The 20,785-nt window shown below is 32.2% G+C and overlaps 1 protein-coding gene across 2 annotated transcripts in view; it reads right to left on the bottom strand.

Moving 5' to 3' along the window:
• The window catches only part of LOC125062465, a 79,084-nt gene that overhangs the window by 33,885 nt on the left and 24,414 nt on the right, over window positions 1–20,785 (bottom strand). The window lies entirely within an intron of this gene.

Below are 20,785 nucleotides of genomic sequence, written 5' to 3'. Positions count from 1 at the left end.
AACTCTAATCTGACTTGACTTGACTAGCAGAATATTATCTAATATAGGTGTCAATTATATGAATAATAAAAAGTGGGCCTCGACATGGTAAATAAAAAAAAGGAACAAAGCAATATCAAAGTTCAAATTAGCTCTTGAATTTGCTGAAGACAGATATTTCCTCTAATATTGAGCGGATAAACTGAGCATTCGTGTTTCTAATTGCGGTAATCTGATATTATCTGTTATTATATTTGTGCTATAGGTGGTGATGAGATCGGAGACGGCAATTTGCTAATGAATTCATGTAAAATAGGAGTAAAATAAGCATTCCTCAATATTTGTATTTTATGTGGTACCAACATATTAATAATAATAATAATTAATTTCCAAGAATATGGTACACAAATGTTATACCTAAAGTTCGCATATTCTGCCGCACATAATGGCGTGCAAAATTGTCAAGGGTAGAATAGAAGTTACAATTATTTAAAATATATTATTACGTTATCAAATGAATATTAATTATAATGTTACACGCAAATAATCATAAACAAAATAACACATTTTTCCCAAAAGTAGTGCTTTAAGTCGATTTTCAAAAACTCTAGTAGAAAGAACTTTGAATATTTTTGGTAAATTATTATAAACCCTGATTAATATGTTAAGCTTAATTAAATTAAACAGTAATTGATAATAGATAACACACATGATATGAACACAGTAGATAATTCAAAAATAGTGAAGTACCTAGTAAAACTGATCGGATGATAAAAATTTATACAATATGTCAAATTGTAAAACTGTATATTTTATTGGCAAAAATTTAAAGTAAAATTTTCACGTTAGTTCAACGAAATGCGAACGTTGTAATTGTGAACTATTTTTTCCAGTCGAGTACGTTCGCCGTTATTGAAAATCTTGAAAAACTTGAAATTATATATACTCGTATGTTAGAGTAAAATAAAGTTATAAATGTTTTATACTTTATACAAAGCTAATAAGATGACCGCCGGCTTCTATATTTTAAGTTATAGTATTAATTGTTAGCCGTAGTAGTATTTTTCTATTAAGCGGCTTTCTGTATTTATTATATTATTTATTTATTTTGAGCGCTTTTCTTGATTACGATTGGCCATCTATAGTCCAATCGCACATCCGCGACCGATCCGTCGTTCCTTTTGATGAATCATAATAAAACGAAGCAAGTCTTTCCGTCATTACCCTTTCGTGGGCGGTCACATTACCGCTCGCCTAGTTTTGCAGTCCAAGAGAGCACAGTATAAACTCAGTTCAGATTACTACTTCTGATGGACAGATTTGGCTATGGCGACCACATGACCCTTTAAACCCATTATATTTGCCGGGTATGGCATGTGGTTTGGGAACGTAGCATAACGGGTGGACACACGCGATAAATATTAATATAGGTATGTTAAATATTAATACAGCACCCCTGTATTAATATTTAATCTCCTTTATCCTCCCTAGATTCTGACAGTATATTACTATCTGCCGATTGTGGCAGACATACAGTTGTCAAATAGATAGAAAAAATCGTGAAATAAAATGATTTGGGGTTTAGAAATGTTTTACCAATCAAAGCAAAGTAGTAAAGTAAAACAGCGCAATCATACGCGTCATTGAAGACAATAGTAAAAGATGTAGAAGGTCTCGTGAGTGACAACGCGTCAGCTAGACAAGTACTTCTATCGAAATCGTATAAACCAGACACCTAGTGATAATATTTTTGTAGTGCAACAACTTGCATGCAACTTTTTGGGCAATAAATATAAATATATATTTTTTTTATATTTAATACACATACATGAAAACAAAAATACGTACGACTTAAAAATGCGCTAGGTCTTTTTATAATAGTCTGGTATTGCTAACAAATAAACCTATTAAATTAAAAAAAAATTAACATGTACCACGTAATAATTGTTTTCTAGTTACCCACGACACAGGGCCTCCCTAGTGTGGGGACTAGCGATATATGAATTCTGTCACAAACCCTTTTGTCATAAATAAAGTTTTTATTATTTATTATTATAAATTAAAGTTCCTCGGTGTGACCGAGGAACTTTAATTTATTAGTAAGGCAATCGAGTCGAGGCAATTTTTTAGTACCAGTACTAAAAAAATGTGATGTATAACGATGTAACAATTTCAATCATCATACTGTTTAGCATGATAACATCTGGGACTGGCAATACGCTGACAGATAAATAATAAATAATAAATTCAGTAAGTAAAAATTGAGACTTGACTAATTAACATTATTAGAAGTAGTAATTAATAGATTATTAAAGTATTGTTAGGTATAAAAAAGAGAATCATTATCAACGTTATCTTTTTATGTTAACACATAACTGTTTAATCTACAATATCCATTAAAGCGCTTACTAATAAAAGAAAAACAAAGCAACAGCGATATTGTTCTGATGAGGTGCCATTAATCTGCGATGGCCAGAGGGAATTTAATCTCCGTACAAGAGCTTTTGTCACGTTATCCATTTGAAATCAATAGTGCTACAGAAAATTGTAGCAGTTATTACGTAGACCGTTACATCGTAGCACCCTGTAGCACTTAAAAATACATGCATGTTTATCACAATACCATTGACAAATTTATACCGAATATATACTATAGCGTTATATATCTTTTATCAACTGATAAAAGTTAATTTTATATAAATACTAAACTTACTTATTATTTATTCAATTGATATATTAAATCAATCATGCTACTTTACATAAAAACTTTTCGAGGAAATGTTTTTTAATTTATTTATATATACACACAAGAACACAATCCTGTCCTAACAGGTGAGCCTAAATCAACAAGCATACATAACAAACAAAAAATATCAGAATTTAATTAGGAAAAACAAGCTAAATAATTACATAGTAAAAAATTAACTACTATATGCACAAACATTGTGTTGTTACTACATACTTTATATCGCTCAAATTAAATTACTATATCAGAAATAGCAAATTGTCAATCTAAAACGCCACAGAAACTAGGATGCACTGATTTGCGGAAAAGCTTTATTCAAACGTTTTATTGAATAAATATATACAAAAAGGTCCTTTAAATCATTAGACCCAATTGTGATCCTTGAAGATTGGAATTTGCGAATTGCCTTTCCGGCTACTGAGCTGAGATGAAGAAAGGCTTAAATTCATGTTGTCTGATTTTTTTTGACTGGGCTACATCCCAATCACTCGAATCTATCCAGGAGAAACCGCAGAAATACTTCAAATTTTATACACACTTCAAGCGTATTGTATATTTTCTAAAATGAAGATCACAGATAGCCTACGTCTCCTACATAGTACACCTGCATGTATTATAGTGCATTTTAAAGAAGATTATCTATTTCTTAGCGTTTAAAAGTAATTATAAATTATCATACGATGTATAAATTTTTAGAAAAAAAAAGTCGTAATAATAGTATCTTTATAAGCAAATACAAACCTAAATCTAGAATTGTACTGTTAATTATCTTTAGTAACATTCTTATATGTTTCTGCATTAGATAAAACTAATAATATTATATTACTTCGGTCACCAACTATCTAGGGCGGTCTAGTTAAGAAATTAATTAAAACCTACTTTTACCTTTTATTGTAGTTTCTTTCGTTTTATAAAGTACGGCCTGATATTTAGTAGTACTGGTACGAAGTGATTTGTTTTTTTTTGACTGGACTTTAGAATTAATACCGTGCAGTAAGCAATTTCACGTTTTTATTAGCTATGTATTTACGTTTATTTGCCTTCGATGGCTTTTCAGGTCTAATAAGCGTGGTTTTACTGGAATTTTAAATTAATCCACACTGTTAGCGCTAAAATACTTTTTTTAATCGATTAAAAATTATGTTGAAGACGATTTTAATTTAAAATTACAAGCTGATTGTCCTTAATTTTTTTTTATTTATCGAAAATTGCCTATATTTTTTTATGTTTTCTTCTAAGTCATGTTTTCATTCTAACTATTTACTGCGTGCTATGTTTGCTTAAATTCCGTTTTTATTATTATTTCAACTAGCTGTACTAAAAATCAAACAAATGCCAAAATATCCAATATCCAGCCCATAAACTAGCAACAACGAGAGGTTGGCATACCAACATAATATAACAAAGAGTTAACTCGGCCACCCCGACTTTGTGGCGTCAATCAGTTGCCTTGCATCGGATCAATGAGTTTAAATACAGAGCCTCTATTCACTACAGAACAATGTGCGATAAATGTAGAAGGTATATTGGGTATCTGTAAATGACACGCTCTTATTATTTTCATGAAATAAAATATTCCTTGCCGAAGTTATTATCAGTAGCTTATCTCTTTTGAGTCAACTTGAATTTGCTTTCTTTTCCTTAATCTCTCGTTCTCTCAGTGGATGTGTTTGACACGATAAACATTAACGTAATATATACGTATATATTAAATATCTATCGAGAAACTAAATTAATCTTTTAGGCTAATAAGTATATGCATTTTCGAGGTCTTTATCACAAAACAAAACTTATGTAAGTTTTAATCAATGACCGGATTTTAATCACCTTCGCACAATTGTGGTTATAAACGAAATATATAATATATGGAAGCGACCACGAAGTAATATTTAAATTGCGAACTACGACCGCATGTACGAACTTTTCAAGAAATTCTCAGCTTCTAATTCAATTATTCTGAATATCCCAGGACTAGCGTATAACTTTATTGTCTTCATGGAAGCACTCTCTAAGGCGGTTCAGGCATTGCATTATTCATGATTCCATGTGTGCTACTTATATTGCATTAAATAGTACTCTTTAGATGTTTGAGTGTGGGTGTTTATATCCACAGAGAGCCATTTATTCGAATGTAAGTTTTTTTTTTAAGTATAGGACTGTTAAGTGGATTTCGAGATTTAATTCAGCAGGGGTATTTAGAAGCTCCGAGGCTTGATACCTATAAAAATAATGATTTTATACTCAATAGAATAGTAAAAAAAAACAACCAAATAAAATCTTATCATTTCAAGATGGTGACGGTCACACGGACATTTCTAACGCCCAATTACATTTGTTTTACACTATAACAACCTTTTGATAATAAAACAATTTTTTACCGGATTTAAGTTGTGTATTTATAATGATTTTTCATAATATTAGATTTTACCGACGTTTCGCGTGCTTTACAGCGTGCGTGGTCACGGTGACTGAAGACAAAAGGTGTTGAATGTCAAAAAGTGTCACAGCTGTAGAAAAAGTTGTATTATCTGTATTTATTTCCCCGGAGTTGGTATCGACTAAAAGATGGTGACTGAGAATGGCTCACGGTGTCCTCTATTTTCGCGGATTGTTTATCTTGAGATTTAAAGGACGCGAAACGTCGGTTAAATTTAAAATAATGTAAATTAATAATTGTTTTATTATCAAATGTGTGAAAGTTATGTCAATAAAAGACAATACTATATAACAATCTTGTTAAAATTCGTTTATAGCCAAACTTTTACCCACCTTTGAGCATTAGCTTGTGCCGTTATTCATCGGTGTGTCAATTTTGCACGTAGAAAGAAAAATGTATTGCTATGCAGTCGATTTTTGAAAGCAACACTTAGGATTGAGATTTCAATCATGTCGGCACTATTAAATAATATCGATAACTAAAAATTTGGTACCGGATTGAATCCTGAAATTACATACAAACAGAACGTAGAATAATCTGAATAGCGTAATCAGGGATGTAACATCGTTTGCGGACATTCATTGAATTATGTTACGTCGCGGTCGTTGACCTCATTGGAATATACAGGTATGGGCATTGATTTGATTGGATATTGTAATTTTTTATTTGTTACCATAATTATCCAATCATAAATCCATGAGTGCCAATTTACTTGAGTAATTTATTAACTCTATACCAAAATAACTTTAGTCTTCATTCTGTTGGCGCTGTGATGACTAATACAAAAACAAGCGAACGATGTTTAGCGTTCAGGTTTGGTTAATGCGCATTCAGTTTCGATAAAAAACAAATATAAGGTTCAAAAATTTGCTAACCTACATAGTAATAATAGTAATTCAATTTTTGTAATGTCATTAAGTTTGGTCCCTGTGGCAAACTACCACTACCAAGTAGCACTACCTATGCTATCGTGTCATAGCATTTTGTCCCAGTATTGTGATATCTATTTGTTGAGCGAGGAAAGCACCAGCTCTAGGGTCACCGGTACTATCTATCGCGCGACCTTACATCTTTAATTAGTACTTGTGACCAAGAGAAAAAATAATTTACGCGCGTTTGTGTCATCATATTTGTAGAAAATCATTTTAATTCATCCAGCTCATCGTCAACAAACGTTGATTGCTAAGAGTTGTTCGGATTAATACCTGCAGCTGAGTTTCGTCATCGGACGACGAGGCAGAGTACGAAATTCCACCCGTATCACCTCGACGTCCGCCGTTCCTCAACTGAGCGTTTTTCAAGGCAGTTTTTGCCGCACACCACCACTTTGTGGAACCAGTTGCCCACTGAAGTATTTCCGAACCAATTCGACATAGGGTCCTTCAAGAAAAGAGCGTAGCAATTCTTGAAAGACCGGCAACGCACTCGCGAGCCCTCTGGCATTGAGAGTTTTGCATGGGCGGCGGTATCACTTAACATCAGGTGAGCCTCCTGCCCGTTTGTCCCCTGTTCTATAAAAAAAAAATTAGGTACGCTTCTTTTAAAAAAAAATAGATCGTAATATTTAACATAGATTCTTTAGGTAGCAACCGTGCTATTAAATACGAAAGTATTTCTACAATTACTTTCAGTAAGTTTGTATAATATTTGTGTATGTAAATTGCGCTAAGCGACTTAGTTAGCGAGTTGTTGTTACACGTGTTTGCATTTTGCACTCGGCATTATATTCATACAGGGAATACTAATTTGAAATAGTCAATCCTAAACTCTAATTAACATATAATTGCGTTTGTACTATGTTTAATATGTGTACAATACATAGTATTCTATTACTCAGTTTAACATTAATAAAAAAATTAGAAATAAATTATTTTTGAATATGGAAATTTTGTTCAGTAATTTCACAGAGAAGTGACATTTTTTTTAAGCCTGAAATAAACTGTCCTTTACAGACTGTCCATTTACATAGTATGGCTACTTTTTATTATTACCGCTTTCCAGCAAAATGTGGTTTCGTTGTGCTAAAAAGTGACACATAAGTACTTTAGTTAGAATGGTGCAATAGATAGACTTATTTTATGATGAGGGGTAAAGTGTTATTTTTTATTACGCCCTTCGTTCGTCATTTTTGTACAAGTAGGTAATATAAAAAATCTAGAATAAATGTGTTACAGTGACAATGTTTATGAAGATTCATCAAATTTAGTCAAATATTTACAATTAAGATATTTAACTTTTTTAAGAACTCAATTAATAAAATTGCTTTTAATTTTATTACGACCCCACTAATTACTTATCGTAAGACGGAGGATAATTTCTCGGTTTCCTAATTTTATTATATTGATAATAATCTATATATGTATATATAAATGTTATGTTGGTTTGTGTACGCTTCAAAAACTCAAAATGTTCTGCACCGATCGAGCTCAAATTGTAATTTTTTTTTCTTTTTTTTTCCACAAGTGTTGCAAAATGAAACTTATATGAAATGTGCCACAGCGAAGCGTGACAAAATAAATAATTTCTTTTATTTAGAGGTTTCAAAATAGCTTTATTTAAGGCATTATCTTTAAAAGTGAACTTCATTTCTCGTACTACAAAAAGGTTTTATAAATATATTAGAAAATAAAACATTGTTATTTAAATTGAATGGTGATATTATATCACTATAAGCTATTTATTTATTTTAAAGTTGTTAAGTCTTAGTATAAATTCATAAATTGCAGTTGATATGCATTGTAATTTTATTTTTTATTTAGAAAAATATTTTCAATCGAGCGGTATTAATATTTTTTATTTTACAATGAGTAGGGACAGTTTAATTGACTGATGTTCTACTACTACGTAATCAAATTCGTGTGCATTAGTGCCCGTACGTAAGCAGTATTTGGGATAACAGATTATTGTCTTTAACACACAGCCGTGTCTCACACAAAGGGAGCCTTTGTGTACAGGCGTCTACGTCCGACAGATTAAGCTTGTTTAATGTTGATAACGTTTCACTAACCAAAATCCGTCATTCAGTGATTGGCTCATGAATATGCAGATCCAGCACACGTGCTGAAATCCATTATACTTAGCACACTTGATAAGGATGTTTGAAATAATTTCCTCTAGAAAACAAAAAGCTCTTCTGGTGAGAGCTACAATCCGATATGGGTCTTGGCCTCAGTTACATTTGTTTTTTAAATGAGTAATTTTTTTTTTTCTTTGAGGTTCGTATTTTATTTTATTGTCTATTTTTTCTGATTTTGTAATCTGTCCACGTTGTGCATACTTGTAATTGATGTGTCTGCATGTTCTGCTTTTTTGTGTAGTATTTTACCTGTAAGTGTCTCTGTCTGTGTGTGCTTTATGAATATAAAAATTAGCGTTTTTTTCTTTTATGAGCGAGTAGGTGATCAGAATCTATGCCTGACATTTTTGCCCAGCACACATGGTGAAACGCAACTGCAACGAAACTGCAACTACTAGTTACTTTTGAGTTTCATTTGAGTTTATGCCATAGATACCTTTGAGAGACAACACACGTCGCAACTAGTTTGAAACCGGTTTGAAACGCGTTGCAGATCAGTTGCTTTGAAACCAGCGTGCAGGAAACTCGTGTCGGATTTGGTTCTGTCTGGTCTCAAAATCGGAATGATTGTGACTAATTTCATCATATTTAGGTTGCGGCGTGTGTGGAAAACGTTTGAAACTGGTTTCAAACCTATAATTTCAAAAGGGTTTCGTTGCAGTTGCATTTCACCATGTGTGCTGGGCCTAAGTGTTAAGGCTAATTGCGCACATTAAATTCACGACCTCAGAAAGTCGCACGCTTAAGCCAAAGCCTAAAAAAAATAAGCTTCAGCTTTTGCTTTGAGTTTATAAATCTCCAATTCGATTAGAGTATAGAAGTCAGAATAAAGCAGTAATCGTATAAACAGCCGAATGGCTTTCAGTATAACGCTATCGAATAAAAAATAAAAGTATTAGCAAACCAGAGCTATTGCTTTCCCTCAACGAATAAGTATCTTACACAGCAAGGAAATGCTGCCAGCATTAAAGGTACACTGCCACAGGAACCAGACTTTTTAAAATTCTATTCGACATTTTTTTATTATTATTACTATGGTTAAGAATATTGTAAATACTGTATATTCTAAGGATTCTAGCCTAGTGCGTATAATTTTCAATGGGACTTTATTTCATTTTAGATGCTCAAAAACTTTTTCGTTCTCAAACGTCAAAGGAACAGAATTTCGGCATAGGAGACTGGTTATCTTTTTGCCATGAAAACAGTTGCAAAAATGTTGAAAACCCGTGCAGCGCCATGTATGTTCTACCAAATAAGAGTTTTTTTTATATTGAGTTACTAATAAACCTAGGAAAATTTCATATCGCGTACTAATAACTTTGCGTAGTAATAACTGAATTTAATTGCAGTTTAAATCTGTTGCTACAAGCTATAATTAGGAGAGTTAAGGTCTGAATAGGTACTGATTAAATGTATTCTTAATTGGATTATTGAATTTTACTTTATTAATTTAAATTAATTATTTTAGTAGTCTGTTGTGTAGAGCTAAATCTAATCACTGAAATGTGAATAAATATGTCGTTGACTTGTAATAAGATTTATATCATGTAGCCGTGCTCAAAGTCGATTCTTCCAGAGTTTTTTGACGTTTAATGACGACGACAATTAATGTAACTCCAATGGGGCCCACACATAGAGACTCTTTCGAATAGGCTGAGCTCTGCAGCATATGCAGTAAAGAAAATCCGACAGTTTACTGATGAGGACACGGCTAAAATTGTGTATCATAGCTACTTTCATAGCGTTATGTCGTACGGCATTTTACTGTGGGGTGCTGCTGCAGAGGTTCAATCCATATTTGTGCTGCAGAAGCGGGCTGTTCGGGGTATTTGTTGTGTTTCTCCGAGGGAGTCGGTATGGAATAAGTTTAAGGAATTAAATATTATGACACTATCTGGTCAATATATTCTTGAAGCCTTGTTGTATGTCCAAAAAAATATAAACGATTTTAAAACAAATGGTGACTTTCACCAGTATAATACGCGAAATAGAACTAATTTGAGTGTACGACCAACCAGGCTCCAAAAGATAAACCACTCCTTATATGGAAATTGTATTCGTTTTTACAACAAACTCCCAAGCGAAATTAGAGAATTATCACTAAATAAATTCAAAGCCCTCGTTAAACGAAAATTAATCAACAAAGCTTTTTATAAATTTGAGGACTACTTAAATGATCCTAATCCTTGGGATTGAATTGCTCCAGTTCAAACAATTTGTATGACAATACTTGGCGATTAAAAAGAGTGGCGGAAAGTTTCTTGCCAGTTCTTCTTACCCGCTCTACGCCCTTGACTTGCGAATTGGTAGTAAATGTAAATTTACGATTAATTTAACTTGACGATTCAAAAGTGTACTTGGTTACCCACTTGAATAAAGATATTTTGAGTTTGAGTTTGTATATTTATTTTTTTGACGTTCATAAGTGTACTTTGTGTTACATGAATAAATGATTTTGACTTTGACTTGACTTTAATCTTATAACGTACTCAGTTTCCTTAAAGCGGTCGATAACTATTCGGGCAATATCGTATCTAAGTTCCAAGTTACAAACTCCATCTAAGTTATCGCCCACGTAATTCGATAACTGAGTAAGAATAGACACTCATGGCTAACAACCTATTCACCTGAGTATGCAAGACCTAAAAACATCGCTTTGAACAAAATAATCTGTACCGAGGCATACTGGCATAGTTCTAATGGGGAAAACAAAAGCCTGTAAAAACTTCCCGACCATTTTACATAGAGCCCCATGTTTCCCATGATACGCGTCCTAAAACAGCTACGAGCGGTATATTAGCGGGGGGCAGGGCGTGCCTCCCATAACTGGCAGATGAAAATTTGTGATAGAGGAGCTTGGCGACTTGCCAATTTTTATACGCCATCGCCATGTTTTCATATTAGACATATTTGCGTCCTATATTAGGGATTGCAAATTATTGGAGGCATTAAACGGCGACTTAATGTTATTTTACAGTCCGTGGAACGACGGATTGTAAAATAAAAAGTACCGTCAAACATTATACAAAGCATTATGTTAAGCAAGATAAATACAGTGATTCAGCCTAATCTTATTTGAATTTGCCTTAGTATTTCTAAAAAATAAGGAACGTTAAAGTTACGATAAGGAACGTTAGGCGATTAAAATAAAATGTGCTTATTGTAGATATCTTTTAGCAGGCATATTGTTTAAGTGGTTTGAATGAATCTCAAGCCGTCGTTTGTTTAAATTCACAAAAAACACCTAAATATATTTTGAGTACTACCAAATTCATACAAGATAAACAAGAAGGGTATTATTTGCAACATACAATACAACATCATATAGATTTAAAGATCCAAACCCAGGGTAAACCTAAAAATAAATTAAGGATCACTTATGTTAAACATGTAGCAAAACAAATATAAGTCAAAATATAATAGCATTTGTGGTACTACAATCTTTTTTACTATATCATCCTATCAAGGTTACAATAAATGTAAAATACAAGGTACTTATCCACGTTTATTTGTGACCCAGTTATTTTGGTCAAGGGCATCCCCTATCACGACCCACCCTTCGTAACAGGAATATATTTGTAAGTAGGCGGCAAGCGGTAATTATACCTAGCCCAGTTATAGCACAATCTATAAAAAAATTTACGCAGCCCTTTTCTTTTTATTATAGTAGTTTATGCAACTGTCACATTATAGAGGGTATTAAAATATGAGTGTAGTTTTTTAGTTTCAAAATAAGACTACACGAGTGTTTAATACCTAATTATATGCAGTTGCATACACTACTTTATTTAATCTCTTCATTTAAAAATTTATTTAAGTTTTCAGCTGAAAATGTCTTGGCTTTCTTCCCTTTATATCCTTGTGATTTACGGTTCAGAAATGATAAGTAAGTGATATTTGGTAATATTAATTTCGTTGTAAATACTCAGTGTACTTTTAATCATAGAATATTTAGACCATAAGTACGAACACTTAAAGTTATCCGATAACTCTTGAAAGTAGGTCTAACAAAACGTTTTCGGAAAATGAGTAAGCCTTTTCAAACTTAAACTCAATGTATCTTTATTCATATAGGTAGGTAAACACAGTACACTTATGAATCGTCAAAAAGAAGTTAAATTAATTGTAAATTTACATTTACTACCAGTTCGCAAGTCAAGGGTGTAGAGCGGGTAAGAAGAACTGGCAAGAAATGGCTTTTCGCCACTCTTTTTAATCGCCAAGTATTGTCATACAAATTGTTTGAACTGGAGCAAATCAATCCCAAGGATTAGGATAATTTAAGTGTTAGTCAAATTTATAAAAAGATTTATTGTTTAGTTTTCGTTTAACGAGGGCTTTGAATTTATTTATATATTAATTTGTTGTAAAAACGAATACAATTTCCATATAAGGAAGGAAGTCATAAAGTCTTGGTAACACACAACGTACGCTTTTCTTGATTTTTCTGGCAAAAGATTATTCGTCAGTTTCGTAGCTGTTTCTAGAATGTCAGGTGGAGTTAAATTTTCATCAGTATCGTCGGTGTTGCTTGACATTTTTGCTACTAAAGTTTTATCCAACAAAATATTACTCTAATTCGTATGTATGAAATTGCGCCAAAATGGAAAAAGTCTGTTATTGGTCTATTGGCTTGGAAACAGCGCATTGCGCGCGCAACGCGCTCACCACAGATATAAATGTGTACTTAAATTTAATTAAAACCTCCTTGGTCGGGACACATTGTACTTTAATATTAAAAAATTGTTTTACAGCATTGTTTTTTTCTTATTATACATTAAAGAGTAATAAAATAATATAAAAAACACAATAAAACAGCGTGTGAGATAAAATTAAATTATTACATTTTGTAGTGTAATAAATTTAAAAAAATAACAAAAATATGTAAAAGCAAAAAATCTGCAACCAATTTGATTTTGTCCAGGCTCTATGATTGTCCTATGGAGCATAATAACCAAAATAGTGAACCATAACTAGAATAATCTCTCAATATCCGTAGCGCCTAATTCAAAGTGAATCTCACTGGAGTGAGCGAAGCGAAAAAGGGTGAATTTAACAGCCCCACGAATCTGAGTTGTAGCCCTAGCGCATGTATCATAATATATATATATATATATATATATATATATATATATATATATATAATAAGAATAAGAATAAGAATAATTTTTATTTTCTCCCAAAAACAATAAGGTAACAATTGAATTGAAAAGGTATTGGGAGACTGGTTTCCAAACTAGGCAAGAACCTGTGATATGGATAACGCAGAGGGGTCTGCCTTATGACACCTTAGGCAACAGACGGCACCCTTTAAATTGGATCAGATGTTCAGGGTACTGGCGGGATTCCATGGAGTCCACTATATGAAATCATCTTTCCTTTATGATAAGTGATTTAGAAAGATGTCTAGAGAATTATGTTTTTATTATCCATTAGGAATTAAAAGTATTATATAAGAGTGTATAGCCGCACTACAAGTTAACAATTAAGCTATGTCGAGTGGACGATTAATCTATATAAATAAAAATGAATCGCAAGAGATTTTGCTAAGCGCAAAAATCTTTTTTTTGGGAGAGATAAATTGGAAAAAAAAATTTAGTAATTAGGTTTTTATTCCTGAAGAGCAAACAGTCTCTATGGAGTAGCATAGTAAAATGTTCCATATGTTGGTATTATAAATACGAGTATACACTTTATATAAGGAAAGTAGCAAGCGATAATAAGCTCTACCCCTTGACTTGCGAACTGGTAGTAAATGTAAATTTACGATTAATTTAACTTGACGATTCAAAAGTGTACTTGGTTACCCACTTGAATAAAGATATTTTGAGTTTGAGTTTGAGTTAATCCACTGAAATACATTTCTATATTCCGATTAGATATAATATAACATAGTCATTTGAGTGTCTGGTCTGCGATTGGGGCAAATATGATCATTTCATAATTGCTTTTGGGTGTCGTCAATCCAAACTTATTTCGGCGGGTTATCAAATTTACAACTTCTGTTAGATATAAGTTAAATATTTTAAAATATTCGGCTTTAAATGACTTCTGTAGAAATCATATTCATATCAAATCAATATTTATTTAATCATATTGGTAACTGTGTACACTCATGAAAGTCAATATTAATAAAATGAAAATATAAATTTATATTTATCAGTTCCCAAATCAAGAATATGTAGTGTGTGTATTTAAATAAAATAAAATATTTATTAAAATGAAAGGGCAATATTGGTGAAAATTAAATAGTTCTGATGAATGGTGTATTTATTTGGATCAAGATTAGTATAAAGTTTTAAAAAAACATAGCTATGATACTAAAGTTTTGCGTTACTTTAACCATTGACTTTGTAATTGATGCCTCGTTTCTGTCCGTTTTAGCTCAATGTTAAAAAAACATCGAACGATTATTGATGAGAAGGCATTTTCAATAAACGTGAATGAATCTATGGAGAACAGCCAGTACATCATAATCCTATTCACACATAATTCCTAACTTATAAGACGTTGATCAAGAACGGTAAGTCTTATAATTTGTTGTTAATTTATAACGGTAACCTAGGAAGTGTTTCTAACAAACTTTTAATTAAAGTCGAGCGTTCGTAGTTTCTAGAACGTTTGGCTTCAAGGTGCTATAACATTGTTTTACAAACATTAATTTTCTTCAAAAGCTGTATAGAATTTGCATGAACAATTTTAATTGTTTACAGACTTAAACAATATTCACTGAAGAGCAAAATGAAATATCATATAACAAACAACAGGAATCTCATTCGAAACTATGCAAAACTAAATTTTTTATTTTGTACAATGAGAACTCATTACCACATTTAGTCTGCGTAACATGTCTTTGAATTTTCAAATTTAGAACTTGTGCATTTTCACAACCGTCCAAATATGTACAACAAATTAGTTTAATGTATATTATGAATTTGGGCCTAGTTTTTAATTTCGCCAACAATAGCGAATATAAGTTCTGTGTTAAGTTTTTGAGTACATATTATTTCTTCCGATCAAAATTGCTATTCAACACTTTTATATACATATTTTACTAAAAACATTATTGTGCATATTCTTGTTGTAATATAAAATATTTATTAAAATCAAAGGGCAATATTGGTGAAATCCAAATAGTTGTGATAAATGGTGTATTTATTTGGATAAATATTAATAAAATGTTTAAAAAAACATAGACATGATACCAAAGTTTTGCGCTATTTTAACCATTGACTTTGTAATCGATGCCTCGCTCCTGTCCGTTGTTACTCGATGTTTTCTAGCTAGAGAAAACTCTATCTACACAAAAATAACTTTTAAATTCTAACCAGTTATTTTTGTGTTAATAAATAAATGTGAATAGAATAAATAAATACAATTACGCTGGCTACTCTTTGCGTGTTGTTCGTGATTGCCTGACAGTATGGAAAATAAATCCGTTTTAGGAGCCAAAAATTTGGGTGTCGTAAAGCAGGTATTTATTTCTTCAACACTTACAGCAGTTGACCTGATAGACGTTGGCCTTGAATATTCAAATTAATTATAATTGATGGATGCCGTCTGAGGCATCTCGCTGCGCATAAACTCACGATGTTAAGAGGGGGAGGTTACAGTTTCCTGCGTGATTTCCTTAATGTTTCTTTTAATAAAAGCTTTCTTATAATAAATAACTCAATAAAAGCTAAATGAAATATATGAATTCGTTTCCAAGTGATCACATCAACAATAACATCGCAAGGAAAGCGTGTCTTCCCACGTAACGTCGTAACGTATACTGAAATCACGATCGGCTCTTTATACAATAAAAATATCTTAACGTGTTTAATCTGTTCTCAGTAAATAACAAAATTCATTGAATGAACGATTTTATTGCGAGGAAAATATTTCTCGGAAATGTTCTCTGTTGCTTACACTCAAGTAATTGGCTAACCGCTTCAAGTTAAGTACATACTTGTTTTGTAATTAGTTATATAATATTAAAGAAATACTTCAAGACCTTTTTTTATCTAGAAGGCCTATCTTAATTTGTCATTAAGACCTTAAGTTAAGCGCTATATAGGTTTTTAATTGTTTGGTTCTTATTATTACAACAACGACACAACAACGGAAATTTTACCTACATTAATATTGTGTGGGGCCAAAATCAATAAACGTCAGCTAAGAAATTGTGTAAATAAACTAAATAATGAAACTGCGCCTCTGTATTGTTTATCATTATTCTAATACCTGATTGCCGAATTTATGATAAAGTTTTTTACATGCAAATACATAATATAAAGATGCGAACAACTCGATATTTTTACAAACCGCCCATCGATTGCAGGAAGGGCATTCTGTGATCACTCTATTAGATTTTTGGGCTATGTTTCGTAATTTGAAGTCTTTTCTTTTGTGATCCTATGATAATGTTTGTCTGTGTAGACTTATTGATTAGAAACATTGGTATGATATCAGCATTATGTTTGTGCACGCAGTCCCACCTATTATCGAGGACACGCATTGGTAACAAAATTTATAACTTCTATCCTGTTTTTTGTTATATGTGGCCTTGTTGGTGCGCTTTTTATTAATAAATAAGTGGTTTTTTTTAATTAAATCCTCGTGCGTGGTTAAATTTTTACTATTTTATTTTACAACAATGATCTGTCTATGTACCAGCTTTTTATACAACGTGTTTTAAATTCACATTTATTTTTCTATTTAAAGGATATCAACGCCAGTATATTAACGTAAAAGTATAAGGAAACGTTAATAATTAAGAAACCCATAGTAACATACAAACAAATTGAGGTAAAATCAGTCAATAAATTTAACACCCTTGCAAATTCATTCGAACTAGACATCTATGAAAATCGGCAACGCCGCGCATTGGCGTGCAGTTCGGTGGGATCAAAAGAATACCTACAACCGGAACGTAAATATTATAGCTAAGTTCACTTGTGTCATCATAACAATTAAGATTAATATGATACGATTGTTTACGTTTTAGATGTACTGTAAGAATAAATCTCAAGTATATCTAATGTGTACCGTGTAGCCTATGATAAATGTATCTTTGTAAAACATTGAATAGGTTTACGTTTGATTAAATTGAGTTAACTCACGTTATTAAACTAAATGTAAAATCCATACACGACGTAGCATCATATGACTTTCTGAATAAGCGCCGGGCGGCGCGCGACAAGCTATGATCTATGAGTAGAGCTGTCGGCGACATCAAATAATTTTGTGCGTTGTTGAAATTAGTTTTAATAGTATAACCTATGACAAATGAGTCGATCTAGTTTATGTCGCATATACGACGATTATTTTGTGTATGGAAAATAGTAAGATATGAATATATAAGTAAAATAGTAAGGTAAGATTTAAGAAACTTAGGCTGTTTCCAAGGTTTTTACTTTTTTTGCGGCACGGTTAACGGATAACTTTATTATTAGTAGTTTATTATTAGTGATGTCTAAGAAAATTCTATTTTTTGTTAGCAAATATTAATTTACATTTATTTGTACCAATAGTTAATTGGTGTTTCTACCCCAAAGTTCTTAAGCTACAACCACGATTATCACATCACTTATTAATTCATATTGGATTTTTACAAATAACAACTTCTTTATTCGTCAGACTTAAGTTTAATACGGGCGCATAAGGAATAGGGACCTGCGCATGGACAAATTACGTAACCAGTTTCGGTCACATGTCCATTCTTATAGGTACAAATTGAGATCCTAGAAAATTAGGATACTCTGCTAGGACAAGCATGCAACAGTTTACATTACCATAATTAATAAACATAAATATTATTTATTAAAAATTATAACTCTGAAAAATTACCAGCAGTGTGTAGCTGAACTTTGGAATGCTTTTCGTATCATGCTCTTTTCGATTTCCGGAGATTAAATGCTTCGGGTTGGTACAGATCAGAAATCCTAGATAATAACGGAAATTAGTCCGCTCGCGAATGCTAAAAATGATTAAATTCATCTAATGACATAAATTTATATAACGCTGAAAAATTTCAAAGGAATGGTTCACATCGATTTTTTTTAAATACATAACAATTGCATCTTTGACTTGCCATGTAATCCACAACATAAATATAGAAATTTAAGAGGCTTTACTGCTACGTAACTGATGCTAATGCGATTACGACGTTAGAAAAGTTATATCATCGATAGTCGGACAAGTCGGACTTAGATCGCTGCTTATACATCTATGCAATTATTTTTCTACCTCGATTTACCTTAATACTTGCGCGTTCTTCCCAAAATAATATAAGCGAGCATTTCACCGTGCCTAGCTGATAGTAGAGAAACTTGTTCTTACGTAAAAATAATTTAGTGATTTCAAACAGTGACGGAGACTTTATTGCCTCTACGCCCTTAATTTGAGAACAGCCCTGCGATTCTGTAACTCACTTTTCGAACTCACACAGCGGTTTTCGCATCGGCGGTCGCTCTCAAATCAGTCGTGAAGCAGTCATTTTATGATTTGGCATTCTAATAAACAATAAACTACAAGCACCCACCTTTTCAGAATCGCAGGGCTGGCTACTGTAAAGTAAATTTAAAATTAAATTTTGTTTTGATTGTTAACGCAAATGAAATTTATTTTAATATAAACTAACCGCGAGCGACGTTCTAAAAGTATGATTCTTGGCGAGTGTAATTGAGTACAATCCGATGCCGTGAAAGGTAGCTTAGAAAATCTTTTACCTTTTCTCGGGGCGTAAGTGGGAAGCCTCTTCTAGGAAAACCTCTTCTAAGCTGATTTATAGACGACATAATGTATTCTCTTTATTTAAGTCTTAGAGAGGAAAATTTATTTAAAATAGTGTTTCCGTTTTTCATTAAAATAACTTTGTATTACTAGGTACAGTTATTTTTACTACAGTTAATCGTTAATTACAATTTTTTGTTAACTGTCAGATTATTAGTTGTGTGTTTCGCTGAGGACTCGGTAATGGAAGACAAAGGGACAAATGTAAAAGTAATTATTATATATTAATAGCCTACGTCATTTTTAGCGAACAGTTTAACTTTTATTACGGAATAGTTACTTATATGTATGGGTTTTTAGCTCTCTTTAAGATTCTCTTATCTGTGGTTGATATTTATGAAATCGTCTTAATAGACAATATATTGAATATTAATGGCATTGTTAAAATTGATCTCCATAAAGTATAGAACTTTAGAAGTAAAATGTCAAAACCCCATTGTCATTGGCAAGGTCTATTGAAAAACTTTTCCAATTAAACAAAGAAAAATGTGATTTTTATGTTTTTAAATTCATTATGCCTGGACCTTTATCAAGTTCCGTATCTGATTTCTTATTACTTAATACGAAACAGTATTATTGTTATTAAAAAATAAAATAAATAAATCAGTGGCGCTACAACCTTGTGCGCTTCACATTTCTGAATCTGTTTCATGATCGCTTGTCTTATAGGCATGTAGGTGATCAGTTCCTGACACTCGCCGTCGACTTTTTGGGTCTAAGGCAAGCCGGGTTTTCTCACGATATTCTCCTTCACCGTTCGAGCGAATGTTAAATGCGCACATGTCCATTGGTGCACAGCCGAGATCGAACCTACGACCTCAGGGATGAGAATTGCACGCTGAAGCCGCTAAGCCAACACTGCTCTAATTATTGTGATTATTGATAATAATATTATCCATACTACGCCCTTATTTTTAATAACGCCACTCTATAAACCTGTGCGAATGTTTCAAGTTAAATTTTAAATCGATAAAGGTAAATAGTATACGCAGTTTGTTTAGTCAAACCTCTGTCCTTTGTGGTGAATTGCAGTTGCGAGCCGCAGTTAATTAATTTGTTACTGGCAGCCACGAACTTGTTTCTCTTTTTCCTTTAAACGTTCGTGTCACCTACATTCACTGAGTAAATTGCTAGTCGTTTGAAGTTTTTTTTTTGCTTTCAACTGGCCAGTTTTTCCGATCTGTTTTAAACGTATGCGTTAAAAATGGACAGATTTTGATCAAACAATTTTTTGATGCCCTGTAATGAAAACCACAAATAAGAAATTTTCAAACTTTCACAATTTTTTTGCGGTTAGAATTTTTTTGAAGTTATACTTCTGTAGGCGCGTTATGAAAAATTGATGAGAGTGAAATTTTACGATGCGCACCGTGACACAAAATTAACAGAATGAAGTTGCCCACGGAAGATGCTACGGAATTGGACATAATTTAAAAACAACATTCGAATAATAATAGAATTTATGTTAGACTTAATGTAAGAGAATAATAATAAATATTTATTTATTTAATTTTTCAAATGTAAACTGAACTTTATTGACTATAATGACTCCTTTTCCAGTCTTTGATTATTTAATTGTAATTAATTATTTTCATGGAATCAAAAACTATTTTTAATAATGCCAAAGAAGTATAACTTCTTACGCGCGTACATAAGTACACGCACCCTTTTTTTTAATAAAGAGTTATGAATAATGTTGCAGTACAATGTTAGTTAGATGGGTGTCATGTCTTCTATATACGCGATTCTCCTATAAAAATACATGATCTGG

Source organism: Pieris napi, chromosome Z (genome assembly GCF_905475465.1).
Source record: "Pieris napi chromosome Z, ilPieNapi1.2, whole genome shotgun sequence".
In the NCBI taxonomy this organism is placed as follows: Eukaryota; Metazoa; Arthropoda; class Insecta; order Lepidoptera; family Pieridae; genus Pieris; species Pieris napi.
This window is presented reverse-complemented; position numbering and strand designations above follow the sequence as displayed.